This window comes from Danio rerio, chromosome 2, assembly GCF_052040795.2.
Source record: "Danio rerio strain M-AB ecotype USA chromosome 2, GRCz13ab, whole genome shotgun sequence".
NCBI classification, from domain to species: domain Eukaryota; kingdom Metazoa; phylum Chordata; class Actinopteri; order Cypriniformes; family Danionidae; genus Danio; species Danio rerio.
Window position 1 is genome coordinate 46,915,899 of NC_141022.1, and position 19,102 is coordinate 46,935,000.

General features: G+C 34.4%; 1 protein-coding gene across 1 annotated transcript in view; it reads left to right on the plus strand.

The window, feature by feature from the left end:
* Nucleotides 1–6,873: 6,873 nt before the first annotated feature.
* LOC147846472 (uncharacterized) overlaps nt 6,874–19,102 on the plus strand; it is a 563,173-nt gene continuing 550,944 nt past the window's right edge. The window contains exon 1 of the mRNA XM_087241328.1: nt 6,874–7,114. The gene's annotated coding sequence lies outside the window, so the exon portion shown is untranslated. The remainder of the gene's footprint in view (nt 7,115–19,102) is intronic.

Sequence of the window (19,102 nt, forward strand, 5' to 3'; positions counted from 1 at the left end):
TGAACGCTCACTTATCTGACTTTATACTCAGAATTCTCAGTTTTGAATACCAATTTTTCCTTTTGTTTAGCATTCTGTTTATGTCTTTGATTTCTAAGACTATATCACACAATTCTATTTCATTAGAGTTCTGCTTATTTCTGTTCATATGCAGTTTTCTATTGAGCTCACAATTCTTGTTTTTAAGAATTCTACATAGAGTTTATTTCTAATAGTTCTAAATGATACCATTGGAAATCTGCTTTATTTTCTCCTTAAATTTATAAGAGAGTGTACTGTATGTCTCACAATTCAGACTTTTTCCTCGCAATTAAGACTAGTATTTTTTTTGTTTATATATTGTTATTTTCTGTATCTCCCACAGTTCTTGTTTTCAGAATTCTTTTCAAAGTTTATTTCAAATAATTCTAAACTATATTTTGGAATTCATTTTTTTTCTTATCTAAATTCAGGTTATGTCTCTCAATTCACTTTTTTCCTCATAATTTTTGTCTTGCAGTTCTTGAAATTTCATTTTGAAATTTTTTTTTTATTTATTTATTTATTTATATATTTATTTATTTTTGCTGAATTTCACATCAACTAGCAATTCTGACATTTTGTCACAATTCAGAATTTATAAATTCCAGTTCTTAGTTTATGTGACTATGTGTCCTAATTTTATATTAGTTATCATTAATTAATTATCATTAATTAATTAATTATTTAATTTTTTTTATTTAAATTTTAAAAATTGTTTATCTCTTGCTATTTTCTTATCTCTAAAATTTTCATTTTAAATTATATCTTGAATTTCTGTTTTTATCTAAATTGAGTTTCTCAACATTTTTTAGGTCTTGTAGTTCTTGAAATTTCATTTTGAAATCTGACTATTTTTTAAATGTATAACTTGCAATTCTGAACCACCATTTAGTTGTTATGAGTTTATAATAATTCTAAATTATATCTTGTAATTCTGTTCTGTTCTGTTGAATTTACATGTTTCAGTTCTTAGCTTACGTATCCTAATTTTGTATGATAAGAATATGCCTACTGATTCTGTCTTTTTTCTCAAAATTCTATATATTTTATATTTCAAAATTGTCTCTTTTTTCCTCCCAATTTAGATTTTTTAAAAATATATTTCTGTTTCTATAGTGCTATTTTCTGTATCTCTAACCATTTTTGTTTTCAGAATTCTTTTTAGAGTTTATCTCTGAAAATTATATCTTGAAATTCAGTTTTTTTTAATCAAAATTCAGAGTTGCTCAATTAACTTGTTACTCTCATTTTTTAATGTCTTGCAGTTTTTGAAATTCGGAATATTTACTTAATTTTAAATGTATATTTAGCAATTCGGGTTTTTTTCTTACCAATCAGATTTTTCCTCTTAAATTTGTGTTTATATCTCTTAGTTTTCTGTTTCTCTCTTGCGATTCTTGTTTTTAGAGTTCTTCTTGTTTTATGCGGTTCTGCTGAATTCTCAGTTATATCTTAGAATTCTGAGTTTAAATTATATTGAAATTATATTATATTGTATTCTTGAAAAAAAAATTTCAGAATTCAGAATTTATTTCTCACAATTGACATTTTTTAGATAAATTTTTTTTTTCTTTCTATATTTTGAGTTCGTCTTGGAATTCTGACATTTTGTCACAACTCTGAATTTATGAATTTAAGTTTTTATTTTAAGTATCCTATCATAAGTATATGCCTCTTGAATCAGATTATTTTCTTTAAATTATTTCTGTCTCAAAATTGTGATTATTTTTTTTTCTATCAAGTTTGTTTCGAGTTTGACTTGCTATTCTATATTTTACAATTTTCCATTTACATCATGTCTAAATCTGCAGAAGAAAGAAAGTCCATACATTTTGGAATTGCATAAGCAGTATATTTTTATTTCTTTATTTTTTATAAATAATTTTTTATTATCATTTTTCAGTGGGGATTTTTCCCCCACAGTCCAAAGACATGCGCTATAAGTGAATTGGGTAAGCTAAATTGTCTGTATAGTGTATGTATGTGAATGAGTGTTTATGGGTGTTTCCCATTTATGGGTTGCCGCAAAACGGACATCCACTGCATGCTAAAACATTCAAAAATTATTATCATTCATTTACCTTTTTTTTTTTTTACTTCACCAAAGTAATATTTAATTTTAAACATAGTGAATTTAAAAGAGCACAAAATAAAAGCTTTTACACTCGAGCATTTAGACTTTGGATCCCATTCTAGTAGCACAGTTTTAACCCTATTCAATTTGACTCAACCAATCAATCAGCCTGTAGTTGAATAAAACAAGCATTCCCATTCCGTGCTGGGATGTGCTGAAAATGTCTCTAACGCACCTATGTGACGTGCTTTAACTAGGTTAACGATGGTGAACGGTCGGCACGGCTCATTAATAGGCCTTCACGTCCACTTAAAGATGGCTCCATCAGAAAGAGAGGTAGAAGAGTCCTTGTAACGTCCTTCTCCCTCGTTCCTCCATTTGTCTTCTAGTTTTATCTTGCTCAAGCTGAAGGGGAAGCCCTGCGCTGCGGGACCGCCGCTGTTTTACCTTCGACCCACCGCTATATTTATCCCATTGTGCTGAACTAATTGCTGGTCTGACATCACCTCTTGAAGAAGGACAGCTGATGAACAAAGCATCTGCGGATTATTTTTAGTTTGTTCTTAAGACGGAGCTTCAGGGACACACAGGCAGAGAGAGAGAGAGACAGGAAGTGCTCGTGCAGCTGGAGACAATGTTATCTTGGTAGCAGGACAGGAAATGGGGTCCAATCACTTCCTGGGGCCTGAGAGCTTTGCTAAGACACTGGTTTGAGTTCTGATCGGCTGTTTTTCCACCTCAAGGGTTTCAGCACAAGGGGGTTTGAGAAGTAGCTTTTTAGTGCTGATAATCAGATTTAGTTTTTCTTGCTACAAACCCTAATTCTACTATCATAATATCATATGACTTTGCAATCATTTTAGGTTTAAGTTTATATCTTTTTTATTTAAGTTCTTACACTGTAAAAGCAATTAGTTACTTAAACTTATCTTACAACTAATCGCTTTAAAAGCAACGTATTTACTTTTAAAGTAAGGTCAACAAATCGCTTAAAAACAGTGTGCTTACTCACTTTTTAAAAGACAACTAATCACTTTAAAAGTAATGGTTTTATACTCTTTTAAAAGTAAAATTAACTAATTGGTTTGAAAATCAATATGCTTACTAAAGTCAACTAACTGCTTAAAAACAGTGTCCTTACTTTTTTTTTAAGTCAACTAATCTCTTTAAAAACTAACACGTTTACTCACATTTTAAGTAAAGTCAACAGATCGCTTAAAAACAAGGTGCTTACTTAAAGTGAAGTCAACTAATTGCTTTAAAAGCAACAAATTTACTTACATTTTAGATCAACAGATTGCTTACAAACAGTGCTCTTACTTTTTAAGTAAAGTCAACTAATCGCTTTAAAAGCAACACATTTTACGTAAAGTCAACAAATTGTTTAAAAACAGTGTGCTTACTTTAAGTAAAGAAAACTAATTGCTTTGAAATCAAAGGATTTACTTTTTAAAGTAAAGTCAACAAATCACTTAAAAAACTGTGTGCTTACTTTTTTAATGTTAAGACAACTAATCACTTTAAAAGTACTGGATTTATACTCTTTTTAAAAGTAAAATTAACTAATTGCTTTAAAAAAAACAGTATGCTTAGTATTTTAAGTAAAGTCAACTAATCTCTTTAAAAGCAACATGTTTACTCACATCTTAAGTAAAGTCAGCAGATCGCTTAAAAACAAGGTGCTCACTTTAAGTAAAATGAACTAAATGCTTTAAAAGCAACACGTTTACTTACATCTTTTAAATATAGTCAACATATCGCTTTAAAACAGTTTGCTTACTTTTTAATCAAAGTCAAATAATCGCTTTAAAAGCAACACGTTTTAAGTAAAGTCAACAAATTGCTTAAAAACAGTGTGCTTACTTTAGGTAAAGACAACTAATTGCTTTAAAACCAAAAGATTTACTCATTTTTTAAAGTAAAATCCACAAAAATCTTATAAAAAAACTCTTAAATCTTTCAAAAAAACAGTGTGCTTGCTCAAATTTAAAATAAAGACAACTAGTGTAATCTCTTTAATAGCAATGGGTTTATTCTCTTTTTAAAATTAAAATTAACTAATCACTTTTTGATGTGTATTTATATTTCATTTAAAATGTGTACTTTGAATTCAGTTAATTTTAATTTTCCTTTTCTTGTTTTCTAGTAATGCTTGATTTTAGTTTTTGATATTTTGAGTCAGCCGATTGACTCAGTTCATTTGTTATGTTTCTGCCTTAACTAATGTAATTTTGTTAAATCAATCAGATTTAACTAAATGTAGTTGAATTAATCAAATTCATTAAATATAATTTTGTTAAATTAATGTCATGTTTAATGCAGGCAATTATTACAACACAATACTATGCTTATATTTAAAGCAGGGTTGCCTAAACGCGGTTCTGGCCCTTGATGTCCTGCAGATTTCAGCTCCAACTTTCCTCAACACACCTACAGGGATGTTTGAAGAAAGCCTTGTAAGGGCTTGATAAGCTAGCCCAGATGTGTCTGATTGGGGTTTGAAACTTTGCAGGACACTGGCCCTCTAGGACCGAGTTTTGGCACCCCTGATTTAAAGTATGTGTAACTGGATTTCACTTTTTAATTTTTGGGTTTTTTCTTACTGTTTCGGTTGATAAAAATGCTTTCACTCAGTTTGCATCCTGCCCAATTTCCTCTATAACCTTCCCACAATTTAACTACAACATCATGGCACCAACATCCGCCTTTCAAATAAATCAAAACCCCAGCAAATCACCATCAGGCCGCACAGTAATTATGTTGTATATAGTAAACCATTGATCCCAGAACAGGCATCTGCTCTCTGCTATAATGACTGAGCTGCGAGATGAGCTGATCCAGGGTCAGTCTATACTTAAAAATGTATGCTGTTGATGATGATCCAGCTAAATCTGAAAGCGCTCGGTGTTATTTAGCAGACAGAATTAGCTCAGCGTGTGAGAACTTCTCCATGGAGGACAAGAAGAGTCCAATATAGAAATCGCCACCTACATGTTTACCACACACACTCTCTCTCTCTTATGCGCATTACACACAAGTAACAGCCCAAAGGCTCTAGTCTCTGCAGGCTGTCTGGATGTGCTAAATGAAATTATTCCGCCTCATACAGAGAGGAATCGTTCTTTCTTTTTCTCTCCTGTTTTCCTGACATGTCTTGTGTCTCGGAAGCGAAGTGAATTAAAAGCTCGTTTGGCAGGTATTGTGTCTCTTTGTCACCAAACGCTCGGGGCTCAATGGAGAAGCAGCAGCAGCTGGTCTTACTTACCTGAGAGAAACATCAGCCTTCCTGCTCCCATTAATGACGGGGTGAATGAGCAGCTTCACTTATCTGTCCTGTCTTTCCTCTCGTTCTTTCTTTCTTTCTCTCTCGCTGCCTTTCTTTGTGTCTGTGGCTGCCGCTTTCCAATAGTGGAGCCCAAATAGGATTTAAAACCCAAAGCTTTGAGGTATATATTGTTGCTGTAAATCCCGATATATATATATTTTTGGCAGATATGCTGTTTACTGTCCAATAGACTAAAAATATTGGCAACTATTAGCTATATCTTTGGTTCTCTGAGGTGTGAATGTAAATAAATAAAATTATTTAGCTGATTAAATAAGCTTTCTATTGATATATGGTTTGTTAAAATAGCTTTGAAAGATAGAAGATACCACTATTTTAAACTATGTAATTTGGGGGTTAGAAAAAACAATTATACTTGATTTAAGTATTAAAAGGCACCAATAATGAATATCAACTTTTGTGAGCTCTGTGGACTGATCTGTGTGCATGTATGGGGCCCTATTATACACCCGATGCAATAAGGCGCAAGACATGTTTGGCGCGATTTGTTGATATTTCAGACCAGGTCAAGCTTTTAGCAGTTTATTCATGACAATTTGCATTTGTATAATGTTATTATTATTAGGAGTAGTATTTATTATATACATATGTATGTTTGTTTTAATAAAAACAAGTTTAGATTTGTCCATCTGTCGGGTTTTGGAGACCACATGGCATAGGAATAGGGCATGTGTTTGGATATAACTCAGTTTTTTGACCACACTTTGTTATTATTGTTCATTTATTCGTTTGCTGGAAATTAGAACTGAATTTAGAAATAGTTTTAAAACAAATCTTTGTGCTTAATAAACAAAATTAAAAATGTAGGCTAATGGATGTCTTCAGTGAAGTGCGTGCTACACAGTTTCCTAAACCACGATAAAGATAACACCATGTTGTTTTTAAGTAAAATAAAGAGAAAGTAAAGAGGCCGAATGGAGGAGGCTCATTCCTTATCCTCGCGCTGCAGATGGTTTGCCTAATCCTTCATGGCATAAATTCAACAAGATACTGTAAATATTCCTCAGAGATTTTGGCCCATATTGACATGAAAGCATCACGCAGTTGCTGCAGATTTGAAGATGGGTACACTGTGGTCATAAAGGGATGGACATGGTCAGCAGCAATACTCGGGTAGGCTGTGGCATTGACACAATGCTCAATTGATTCTAATGTGCCAAAAGTGTGGCAAGAAAACATCCCCCACACCATTACACCACCACCACCAGCCTGAATCTTTGATACAAGGCAGAATAGATCCATGCTTTGCTGTTGTTGACACCAAATTCTGACCATACCACCTGAATGTCACACAGAAATTGAGACTCATCAGACCAGGCAACATTGTCCAATGTTGGTAAGCTTGTGCAAATTGTAGCCTCAGTTTCCTGTTCTTAGCTGACAGGAGTGGCACCCGGTGTGGTCTTCTGCTGCTGTTGCCCATCTGCCTTAAGGTTTGAAGTGTTGTGCATTCAGAGATGCTCTTCTGCATTCCTAGGTTGTAATGAGTCGCTATTTGAGTTATTGTTGCCTTTCTATCAGTTTGAACCAGTCTGGCCATTCTCCTCTGACCTCTGGCATCAACAAGGTATTTGCTCCCACAGAACTGCCGCTCACTGGATATTTTCTCTTTTTTGGACCATTCTATGTAAACCCTAGAAATGGTTGTGTATGAAAATCCCAGTAGATCAGCAGTTTCTGAAGTACTCAGACCAGCCCGTCTGGCAACAACAACCATGCTACGTTCAAAGTCACTTAAATCACCTTTTTTCCCCATTTTGATGCTCGGTTTGAGCTGCAGCAGCTTGTCTTGACCATGTCTACATGCCTAAATCCATTGAGTTGCTGCCATGTGATTGGTTGAAGAAATTTGCGTCAATGAATAGTTGGAAAAGTGTACCTAATAAAGTGGCCAGTGAGTGTATTTCCTTACAACTTCACATGATTTGTAGATGTTTGTTCTCCTCAAATAAATGCTTGTTTGATTATTTTTTGCAGCCCCTTTGGTAACACTTAATGGCTGAGCGTAATGAACGTAACATGTTAAAACAGAAAACAATTGAAATGAGAAATGTGTTTGTGGACACGCTCATTAATTATAATGAAATCTCTGTTGCATCACGTCACTCGCTCATATTGTTGACAAAGTGGTAAATCAATCAGTACAACTCTGTTCAGTGCTGAAAACAAAGTGACCGTCGTCTTATTTATTTATTTATTTATTTATTTTGAAGCATCTAAATCACACTGAGATCTCAATTAACTTATCAGCCTGAACACAAACATTTGTTAAGAGCTTCTTCCACTGCCAGAACGACTGAAGTCTCCCGAATAACAGACCCGAGAGCGCACACGTTCTCCCGCTCTCCTGTTTTAATGATGGCTCCGGTCTCTTTTGTAATTAGATTAAAAACAACACGTTATCTTAATGAGACGACAGAATTAAGAAGCTTAATAATATCAGACTTTGGTGCCCTGCTCCGCTGATTATATCGTTAATTAAACTGCGTTTTAACGAGCTGAATGGATTAACAATTAATGCTATAACCAGATTTCACTGCATGACTGGAAACAAAATAATATTATACATTAATGAAGGGGTTACATTGTGTGAATACTAATGATTCTGCAGCTTTTAAAGTTCACTCTTGTTTTACAGAGCTGAGGGGGTTGAAGGGTCACTGTGTTGATTTTCTCACATATACAGATACACACACACACACACACACACACACACACACACACACTAATGAAAGTGTATCAAAGAAAGTTGATGGTGCTGGCACAACATTACCCTGCATATTGTACATGTACTACATTTTATATTGGTATAACACTCTTTTTGGACACATATAATAGTATTTCCTTGTATTTTTGGACATATTTTTGTACTGTTGAGACAACAATGCATTTTACTACATGGAAGTGTATGTGAGAAATAAAGGCCTTTGATTGATTGATTGATTTACCTGGTTTTGTTCACATGTATTGTACCAAGGTTTTCTCCTGTTTTTGGACATGTACCATGGTACTGCTATGGATAATTTAAAATGTACCATAGTTTTGAACATGTAACATAGTATTACTCAGATTTTAGACATGCACTGTACTGTGGTATTCCATTGATTTAGTTTTAAATGTAATATGTTATTTGGACATGTACTATGGTTTTGCCTTGGTTTTGGACATATACTATGGTACTACTATGTTGATTTGATATACGCCATCGATTTACCCAGTTTTGGGACCTGTTCTTAGGTACTCTCAAGGGTTTTTGGACATGTACTATGGTATTACCATCATGTATTTCTTACATGTATCATTTACCTGTTTTTTGTTGACATGTAACAGAGTTTTGTCCTGTTTTCGGACATGTAACATGGTACTACTATAATTTTTCAAATTGTTTCATGTTTTTCAGATTTTGTAAATGGTACTACCATTGTTTTCTATGTACCATGTTTTTTCGACATGTACTGTGGCATTACAATGGGTTTGAATATATACTATGGTACTACCATTTTGTTTTGTTTAATTTTTCAAATAGATATTAGTGATAATTTCATAATGTTTTATTATTTTGTGTATAATCGTGTTTGTCTTGTAGTGTGTGTGCGTGCTTGTGTGTGGTGAGGCGCAAGGTGGACCTGAAGCACAGTCAGCATTTATCAGCTTTATGACAGCACACTAACGCCATATTCCCACACTCTTACTCGAATACGTGCAGCAGAGACAACACACTCAAGCAGTCTCTCTCTCTCTCTCTCTCTCTCTCTCTCTTTCTCTCTCTCTCTCTCTCTCTCTCTCTCTCTTTCCCTCAAACACACACCATTTTAAGGGTAGTACCCAAGGGAGGTTGTTACCTGCACTGCACATCCATCTCTTGCACAATTAGCATAAAACACGGCACACACACATATAATATCACTCTCTCTCTCACTGAGTTGACCTCTGTACGTTTAATAAGCAAGTATGTATGTGTGAAACTTTATACCTGAAATGCAAGGTAATTACTAAGGTAAGCTGCAGAGATCACAGCCAGCTAGGCAGCCTTTCTTTTCTTTTCTCTCTCTCTTTAATGACCGCTTAGATTTTAGTTCAATTGATTTAGTTCATTTTGGAATTGGATGTTTAGTCTCAATAATTTGATGGCATTTCTGTTCAGATTTTTGTTCTCTTTTCACTTCAAGCATAAAACCAGATATTTATTTGACTAAAAACTTGGTTTGTTTTTACACAATGAAAGACAACTCCTTGCCAAACGCTCATTACTAATGTTCTGTGTTTTATGTGAAACACAAAGATGACGATTTTAAAGTGATTCATACAAACGTATTTCACACTCTTAGCGTGTTAATCTGACTGTAAATCTGATTATGGGAGAGTCGGTTTGTTTCCTCCTGGTCCATACAGTATGTAGAATTGTTTAGATGTGTGCCTGATGAAAAAAGGTGGGATTTCCTCAGTAAGTCTTGGTTCCTCCCATCTTTTTTCTGTGCCGTTGCTGTTTGTTTTGCATACTGTGGAGATTGAACAAGCTCTATTCTCTGTTTTGAAACAATATATATTGTGAAAAGCACCATAGAAAAAATGAATTCAAAGTTTGTGTACATTATGATAACATTTTTGGCCTATTGTGCATCCATATTGTGTAAACAGGAGTGTGTTGATGGGAAAATTACACTTTGGCTCAGAATATAGACCAATGGCTTGTTTCCATTGAGTTGTATGGTAAGGTAAGGGTCGGTACTAGTCATCCTTATCAGACTTGCGTTTCCACTGCCAAAAGGGTACCTATGGTTGGCATGGTGCACGACAGAAGGTTTCAGTCGACGTCATTCTCGCTAATCACAAAATAATTATGCCTTATAGACATAAATAATTCTGTATAAATGTTCATTACTAACCTTTCTATAACCATGATGGGATTATATGTTCAGCTCAATGATGCAAAATAGCCTACTGTATTGTCTGTGATTATATAAAATAAATAAATAAATACAACATATAAGAACACATACAGCCCCTTACAGTCTCCGATATGTTACCAATTACAGAAAAACTACACACAGCTTACATTAAGTCCTTATTTGGGTTCAAAAACAACATGCAACATACAGTACAGCCCAGTCAGTGCAAACCTCTCATCTACATCTTTAATCTGCACCAGCACATATAACATTAACATTTTGTTAGATAGTAATTCCGTGATTCCGAGTTCATAATAGTCCAGAAGGAGATGAAAATAGTTAAACATCACAGTTTGTTTATGTTTTAGGTTGCTGAAAGAATCATTTGCTTCTTTGTTTTTTTTTTCAGGCTTCACTCTCGCATGTTCATTTCTAAAACGATCGGATGTCAAAAGCACTTCAATAATCACATGCACGTTATTAGCTTCAGCTCAAGAAGTTTGTTATTTCAATTATAGATGCACACACGAGCGATCTCGAGAAAGCAAAACCGCCTGTGCTTTAGATGGCCTTGTGAACAACAACTGGACACAGGGTAGATTCTGCTCTTCTTCTTGGCTTTGTGGCTGTTCATCAAGACGACGACAAGGTTTGTTGAAGCTCTGGTCGACCAGAGATCTTGCTACAAAAACTGCTAGTCTATTTCGGTTAAATATATACTAGATTGCTATAGCATGCTACATATGCAGATGTACTAGATACAGCCTAGTGTACATAAATGTTTGTGTGCTACTTTTACAGATGCACTAGTTACAGCCTACTGTAAAAAACTGTTAGTGTGCTACATTTACAGAGATACACTAGATACAGCCTACTGTACATACAGTGAGTGATAGTTCAAAATGGCCACTACCGCTGCGTGTGACGCTGCCACGGGGAAAAGGGATTACGAAAATGTGTTTAACAGCAGTTTGAGACAATGCCACCAGGGGGCACAAGGGAGGGGATGCCAATGGACAGAAAATACAGTATATTGAAATAAGGCATTATAATTCCTTCATAAATCATTAAAAACTTGTTGACAAACTGTAAAAAGGATTCCTTTTGGAAATCAAACAAAAGAAATAAAAGACAACTAAAATTAAATTAATTATTAATTATTAAAGCAGAGTTTACAACCCATTACAACCTTTATAAATTTACTATATAAAGTCTATGTAAAGAATGGTTAATGTGCTATGTTTACAGGTGATCTTGATACAGCCTACTGTAAAGAACAGTTAGTGTGCTACATTTACAGATACACTAGATAGAGCCTACTGTATATAAATGTTAGTGCACTACATTTACTGATGTATACACAGCCTACTATTAAGAACATTTATTGCACTATATTTACAAAAATACTCGATTCAGCTAAATCAATAAGAGTGCAGTACCAAGAACATCTGAACAACTGCTAGTTTGCTAGCCAACAATAGCTAAACCGCTAAACATTTTTGTTAGTAGGCGTATGCTACATAACTATGACAAACTGTTAAGCATTTAAAAGTGCGGCTGGATGAAACATTCACAAAATTCCTATAAAGAGAGAGACTGTAACAAACCTGCTAGCCATAATGTGCTGCTAGATTGCTTTACCGTAAAGTGCTTCCAGTGCTTTAGCCTGTTCAATTGCTAAATTTCTGGATTTCTATACTAGACTGAACTGCTATTGTGCTATATTTTTATGAAGGTATATTTATACAGGAAACTGCTAGTGCTACATTTAAATGCAAAATGTGCTGTTAGATTACTGTACTGCAAGCAGTAGCAGTAGCAGCGGGGGTGGTGGCAGTGGTGGTGGCAGTAGCAGTAGTAGTAGTAATCATTGTAGCAGCAGGAGCAGTAGAAGAAGCAGGAGCAGCTGTAGCTGTTGTTGTTGTTGTAGTGGTTGTACTTATATTATTTTTAATTGTTGTGGTTGTTGTATTTGTATTATTTTTAGTTGCTGTTGTTACTGTTATTTTTACTGTCGTTATCAGTGTTGGGCAGTAGTGATAAAAGTAGTGATGCTACTAGCTTAACTACGTTTCTTAACTACTTTCTAAATCAAATATCTTTATTTACCTTGCAATATTTACCTTTATAAATTACTATAGTATTTTAAATGTGTAACTATAATTTCTTTCTGTTTGGTACAGCATATTATTTACAGTAATAATTGAACTGAACATTTATGCCTCATATGTTTCATTGACAGTTTTATTGACCACTAAGATATGATTGACTTGGATTTAAGTTGTTTTAATATAAAAATGAAAACTGCAAAAATAGGTTAGATGTAGCTAAGATACTTTTGCCAGGTAGTTTTTAGCTCAGCTTGCATCCCAGGTTGTTGCTAGATCAGATATGGTTGCGGCCGGAAGTTAGCGAGAATTATTTATAATATTTATTAAATTTTTCATCAATTGTATTTTATTAACGTCTACCCCCACCCCAACTCTAAACCCAACCATCACAGTAACACAAAAACATTAGTTGTACCGAGTATTATTTAAGCTATCTATTAAAAATACACAATAAACGCCTACCCCCACACCAATCCTAAACCCAACCGCCACATTACTGTAAAAATATTAATCATTGTTGTACATTGTCATAAAAAATGCTGCTATATTGATGTGCATATCGCACTTCCAGCCGACCAGGTATCTGATCTAGACTTCACCGAGTGCCCAGAGGGTAGCTTTCAGTGTAGTTAAGCTATTTTTTAAGTAGAATAGCTGATATCTTAGCTCACTACATTTTTTAAGTAACTTGCCCAACATTGATCACTACAATTGTTGTTATTCCCCACCACTGATTGGTTTTGCTTTATTAGTTTATTCTGAAAAATTGTCATATGTCACTCTCTCTCTCTCTCTCTCTCTCTCTCTCTCTCTCTGTCTGTCTCTCTCTCTCTCTCTCTATATATATATAAACAGTTATAGAAGAGATATATATATATATATATATATATATATATATATATATATATATATATATATATATAAATCTAACAAAAATATCTATATAATTTCTAGTATAGCCATTAAAATAGTTTTTTTTTTTAAATATTGCTATACAACTAAGTACTGACAGTCTGTTGGATTACGTAAACAATTGGTAGTAAAAAGCCCTATAAAGAGCCGTTATAGTGGATTACATAACTATAAAAGGTCTGTTGGAGCACTACATAACCATAATAAACTGCTATTTAACTAAAGCTATGCTGCTAGGATGGGAATAGTTTCTAAGATCTACATTTGAGTCAGATTAGAAGTTTAAAGGGTTTAATGAGGAGTGAGTGGGCGAGTCCACACTATAGTTTAATTACCATTATCGTCAAGCCTTAAGTGTTAAGAGAACAAAAGACCAAATGTAGCATAAATGGCAAATTATTACCAGATCTTTTAGGATTTAACGAACACCGTGAATACATTCAGATGAATTAATGATGATTAGAAGTCTGTTGGAGTAAAGGTTTATTTTTAGACCGGTTGCTGTGCTGGGTTTGAAGTCATCTGGTCTTCGGTGGTGGGGGTGAGCGGGGTTTTGGAAAGAAGGGGATGTCAGGACGTTGCATCAAGGCAGAGTCCTCAGAGAAAAGACAGTATTCCCACAGGTTTCCTCCCTCCCTTTCTCTGTCTCTGTCTTTCTGCCTCTCTCCAGAGAACATGACCATGCTAATGAGCCTTTTGTTCACTGCAACCATGACATGCTGAGAGAAGCTTGCTCTTGCCCATTCACGGATATTATCATACACACGCAATGCATGTTGACTTGGACTTTGCTTAGCATTTAGTGCACTCTTGAAAATAAAGGGTTTTTTATTCGCATTGCTGGTTCCATGAACAACAATCCTTTCTATTGTACGAAATATTTTTTATAGCTGTTTACATTCTGCAAATATTTTTCACTGTGGGAAAAAAATCTATTAAGAACTGTTTATCAATTCTTTCCTTCAAATAATGGAACAATATTCAATCAAAAATATGTTTCCTGTTTGTCCAAACTACTTATTTCAAGGGTCACAAAACAACAAAACACATTTTTTGAGATGTTGACAGACATATATATATGTCCTACATTGCTAAAAACACTATTAGAACACATATATTTAATCAAAAAGTGAAAATTGGTTGTTTTTGCGTTGTTTAGAGCAAATTGGTTCTTCCAGTTTAAAAATTTTTTTTGAAGTTGGGTCATGGCCATGCAATCATTTTTTGACATTCCAGTGTGCAGATTGGCTGCCTGTACCAGCTTGTACAACGTGACATCTTTCATTCATTCATATGAAAGATTTGGTTCCAATCAGCGCTCTCTATTGTGAATGAGGTGCAACTTCATCTTCATTAACATGCATGTTACAGCTTCGAAGACCTTTATTTGTTTTTACCTGTTAGTGTTCAGACAGCAGAGATACACCACATTGTGTTGCCAACCGTAATTAAAACAAGTGGAAGAAGAAGAATTGTTCGGAGACATGGGTCATCAGTCTTGTGTTTGTTTCCATTTTCCTGCTATGAGAGCACAACTGGCTTGTGGGCTCATATTTGTGGATTACAGTAGTCTGCTAACACGTGACAAAACTATGTTTGTAAGGAACATTATTTACCCGAGGGCTTTTTGCATCTGGAAATTGTGAAATCCGGATTTGCCACTCCTCTCCTTTTAAAAAAAGATGCAGTTCCAGTTGGTGTTGATTGTCCTGTCTATACGAATTTGGTAGTGTGTGGTCATTGTTTTTTATTTTTATTCAGATGGCAAAGTTAGTTATTATTGTCAGCAGTATTCTTTTAGTTTTTAAAGACATACCTTAGTCAAAATGATTTAGTTACTAAGCTTACAGTATGTTAATATCACTACAATTTTAAAGACTGAAAGATCCACTGTAAATGCTGCTCTAAGAATGTAAACGTAAACACCTTAATGAAACTATTACCGTCGTGTAGGATTTTCGCCGCGTATGTTTGACACACTGCAGTTCACAAAGTTCACAAATTAAGATTGAGACATGGAGGGAGGAGGAAATGTGGATAGCATGGTGACGCAATGACGTTAATCAAATTATGATCTATAACCACATGTAAAACGGGATCATGGAAGGAACATTCAAAAAGCAACTCATGTAAACACCTTACGTCTTATTCGCATTAAGCCAAATAATTTGATTACTGATGTCCATATCAATGTAGTCACTGTTTATCTCTAGTTCATCTGTGTTTGTGTTGCCACTGTGTAAATCAGTCCTGAAACTCCCCTTTTCATGCGCATCCTTCTCTCTTTCGCCACTTGACACTGCCACCTAAACAAAGCTGGAATTACCCACTTTTCTGCCTTTTTTCAAATTAGAGGTGTGAAAACAACCCTGATGTGACTGTTGGGGGAAGGGGAGTGTTTAAAAACTAATAAGGTAACTTAGGCCCGATCCCAGTTCTACCCCTTAGCCCTTCCCCTCACCCCTAGCCCTCATTTTGCGCATTCACGTCAAGGGGTTGGGGTGTCCCAATTCTCTTTAGCTTGAAGGCGTAGGGCTAAAGGGAACAGGTGAATAGCCCTTCGAACGAACATTTTTCTGGACTACACTAGAAACCAAGGGGTACACCAGCCACGACGGCAGTATTGCTGATCCCGGAAGTAAGGAGATCCACATATTAGTATTTTTTTGTCATTATTACGAATTTTTACGGCAAACAAACACGTTTTAATATATGCAAAACCACTTCCGTGTTTTACTGTCATGCTTTTTAAATTATAAACAATTAGGAAATCACTACTGTCTAATTAAGAAATTAAATAATTTCCCAGTGCATCATATTGGCCTCCACTGTTCGTTGAGAGGGTAAGTTGCCTATTTTTTAATTTGGATAATGGAGAGGGGCAAATGTTGTGGGAGTAGTCAAAATCGTTACTAATTATTCAATGACATTAATATTGATGAGATGCATGATGAGTTGAACCACTGACAACCTTATTCAAATCAATGGCCACAACAAGTAACCACATGATGTGCCTACAAATCACAGTTTTCCCTTAGAGAAGTCCTCCATTTGCATGCAAGCAACTCACCCTTGAGAGTTGTTTCAGATGTGATGCAATATGCAGGGCTGTTTTGGAGTTGTGCAATACATTAATAATTGTCATCAGGTTTGTAAGTTGCTGAATAATGGATACGAATGATGACACAGTTCTGCTGGTAACTAGTTAATGAGGAGATCTGGCATCGTTGACAGCCTCTCCAGTGAGAGATTTAGCAATAGTATTTTTATAACTAGCAATTAATTCTTGCACTAATGCCTAAGCTAGGGTTTGGGACTGAATCAAACTTTGGTTAAAAAACAGAAATGAATCATACTGTACCTCAAACTATGCAGCTTATTAAGATGAGGGGATCTGATATGCATGTAGGTGAGCTAGTGGCTGGATAAATATTTGCCACATGTTTAAACAAATTCCATAGATTTATTTGAATGAGCTACATTGGTGATATCTAGGGATAACTAGGGTGGGCTATTTTGACTTGAATCACTTAGTCCAGCAGACAACAAATCTAGCTTTCACCAGCAATTGCTCAAAAAACTTTAGCAAATTAAAAGGAAAGCCAAGTAGCCAACCATATTGTAATGGTAAACATATAGAAAATGGGCAAGAACCACATTTTTTTTAAATCCTCCACAATTGTCTTTGCTATCCATGTATGTATTCACTCATTAATGCATTTATGTGTTTATGTATGCATTTATTTAATCCATGCATACATGCATTAGAATCACATTCTTTGTTATAAACAAGGTAATGGTAATAACAAAATCATAAAACTAAAACCATTTCCGTCATTCATGCATGCATGTTTGTATGAATTTGATGCATTGTTAAGTGTCTTCCTTGTTCCTTTTGGTGGTTTACCCTTCATGTAATTATTTGATTAGTTTGCACACCTGTTCTGTTTCTCTTTAATTGTTCCCTGGTGCATTTAGTTCTCTGAATTTAACTCGGTTCATGCTCAGCTGTTGTCTCTGTTAGTTTATGTATGTGTTGTCTGATTGTACAGATTGCCTGATTTAATTTTATTAAAGGCTAATATTGTGTTTATCATCAACTTTGTGTGTTCCTGGATGATACCATAACCTAAATGCCTATGCCCCAGGCTGTGTTTAATTGGCCACAATTTCCCAGTGAGATTACAATAATATAACTTTCTTTTTTTTTTCCTTTTTTTTATAAAGTTTATCTAATATTGTATTAAACTTACTATATACAGTATGTAGGACTTTTATTTTGAAAATGAGCAATAAAGGGAAACTAAAATGTAGCCGTTTTGGGAACAAGCTTGTGAGAATGCAAAATGCTGGATATACAGATTATAAATGTATTCAATACCACCCCAAGAATCACAATTTATAATTGTATGTTTGCAATGATGTACCAAACACATGTAAACTGCTAAATGTATGTTTTTATTGCACGTTTATGCATCATGTCATATCACTCAGCTCTGGAGTAAAAGGATGACAATAAACACACTGCATAAAACACATACTGTGGTTGAGATTAACTCCTAATGTTGCTAGTTAACATAATGGATTTTTTCAGCACATCCCATAATTTCTAAAATATCAGCCTCTACCAAATGGTAGATATGTCGGTTTATGGTAAAAGTACCGAACTTACTGTAATACATATACTATGTCAAATCTGAAAATATGAAGTGTAAGACCAATTTATTAATAAAAAAATTCAAATTAAAACATTTTTAATACTAATTAATTAATTTATTCATTCATCTCTGGGAAACATCCACACACACACACACACTATGGACCATTTAGCCTACCCAATTCACCTGTACCACATGTCTTTGGACTGTGGGGGAAACCGGAGCAAACCCACGCAAACGCAGGGAGAACATGCAAACTCCTCACAGAAACGCCATCTGAGCAGAGGTTCGAACCAGCGACCCAGCGACCTTCTTGCTGTGAGGCAGCAGCACTACCTACTGTGCCACTACGTCGTCTAATTAATTTATTAATTTTTGGAAGTATGCTATAACATATTTTAGATTCTCATTTAACGTGTTTTCTTGTTTTTGTTTTTTGTTTTGTTTTTTGTTGTTTTTACAATAAAACCAAAATTAAGTGTACTAGTGCGAATGGGGTGTTTGTTTGATTTTTTGATTTTTATTTATTTTTTATTTTTTGTAAACCAACAATGCTGTGTGTGTAAACCAATATTTAAAACAGTCATTTTTTTAAAAATGACTTTAACAGTCATTGTTTAAAACTATAAAAGCATGGTCAACCGTTTGGTAGAAGGACAGCCAAAGGGGTAAAGCTTCCAAATACAACTCTAAATACATATCTGTCAGTCCATTTTGTTGAGTATAATTATAATTTAGTCTATATATTTAGCCAACAGAACTCAGCAGCAAACAAGGATATTCTGGTGGCAAAATGATCAAAATTATTGTATTTTTTGCAAGTTATAAATTTAGTTTACCTTTCATTTAGTTTAACTTCAATAATATCAAAACACAACAGAGTTACATAAATGTAAGTACAATTTAAAATATAAAATAACTAATTTAAACTACTAATGTCAACATAAATATGTAAGTGATACTAAACCCTTTGTAATAACAATAAAGCTTTAAAAATGCAACTTTCATCAACTAAAAACATATATTTTGGGATAGTCAGATAGTTTTCCTCAATTCCGCGATCGCTGAATCTAACGCAAAATCAACAAAAA